This window comes from Mandrillus leucophaeus, unplaced genomic scaffold, assembly GCF_000951045.1.
Source record: "Mandrillus leucophaeus isolate KB7577 unplaced genomic scaffold, Mleu.le_1.0 Scaffold1, whole genome shotgun sequence".
Classification (NCBI taxonomy): Eukaryota; Metazoa; Chordata; class Mammalia; order Primates; family Cercopithecidae; genus Mandrillus; species Mandrillus leucophaeus.
The window spans coordinates 13,704,587-13,705,931 of record NW_012098097.1 but is presented as its reverse complement, the minus strand read 5'-3'; the positions used below and the strand labels follow the sequence as shown (position 1 = coordinate 13,705,931).

The 1,345-nt window shown below is 47.3% G+C and overlaps 1 protein-coding gene across 1 annotated transcript in view; it reads right to left on the bottom strand.

Moving 5' to 3' along the window:
- Positions 1 to 1,345, bottom strand: part of CCDC40 (coiled-coil domain containing 40) — a 78,974-nt gene that overhangs the window by 59,675 nt on the left and 17,954 nt on the right. The window lies entirely within an intron of this gene.

The following is a 1,345-nucleotide window of genomic DNA, read 5'->3' as shown; positions in this document are numbered from 1 at the left end:
CGCCACCGCGCCCGGCTAATTTTTTGCATTTTTAGTAGAGACGGGGTTTCACCGTGTTAGCCAGGATGGTCTCGATCTCCTGACCTTGTGATCTGCCCGCCTCGGCCTCCCAAAGTGCTGGGATTACAGGCGTGAGCCACCGCGCCCGGCCAGGGAAGACATTTTCTTATTGAAATTTCCCTAAAGGGGGTTGGTTTGAAAGGAGAGAAGAGGAAACAGTCCTCTTGGGAGGCCCTGGCTGGGAGCCCAGGCTTTCCCGCGTGCTTCCATGAAGAGGGTGCTCAGAATCGTGGTTTCCCGTCCTTGAGGCGCTCAGCCTGTGGGAGCAAAAGATCCCATGACCCACGCATTCTCGTGCCTGGGTGTTTACACTTAGCTACAGATCCAGACAGGCAGAAACCACTCCTTTATTATTATTATTTTTATTATTATTGAGTAAGGGTCTCACTCTGCCACCTAGGCTGACGTGCAGTGTTGCAATCATAGCTCACTGCAACCCCCAACCTCTGGGCTCAAGTGATCCTCCCTCCTTAGCCTCCAGAGAGCTGGGACTACAGGTGCACACCACCACACTGGTCTAATTTTTTAATATTTTATTTAGAGGTGGGGTCTGGCTATGTTCCCTAGCTGGTCTCAAACTCCTGGCCTCATTCAGCCTTTCCGCTTTGGCCTCCCAAAGTGCTGGGATTACAGGTGTGAGCTGGGGGAACCACTTCTGAATTCCCTGGGCGAGGGAGAGGTGGATGTTTTCCATTTGAACATTTGCAAAAGTCAAATGCTGATCTTTATATCCAAGTGATTTCCTATTACTTTAACAATTACGTTAAATTTTGAGCAACGTATCCTCCTAAATAACAAACAGAGAGAGGTTCCGTAAAGGAAACTGATATTTATTTGGGGATAGGGCATTGCAGTGGGAATACAGGTGCCATAGTAAATTATGTTTGTATTCAGGGAGGTCAAGGAAGATGAAAGTCAATACAGGAAAAATGAGGAGGATGACATAATTGTTTGCGGTAATTCTCCTTGGCTGTAAGGATCGATAACAGGGTGGCATCACTGGAAGTTTCCACAGGCAGTTGCTGGGCAGCTGTCCTTGTGGAAGTGTTTTTTTTGTTTTTGTTTTTGTTTTGAAAGGTTATGATGACCTCTGTGCAACATTGTGGGTTTTGCAGAGTCTTTTCTGATAGTTTTTGTTATGAGAAACCCTCCCCTTAATGGCTTTCCCCAGCTCTGTTTTTCAGGGTTTTTGTTGTTGTTGTTGCTGTTGTTGTTGTTTTGAGATGGCATCTCACTCTGTCGCCCAGGCTGGAGTGCAGTGGCGCGATCTCAGTTCACTGCAAAC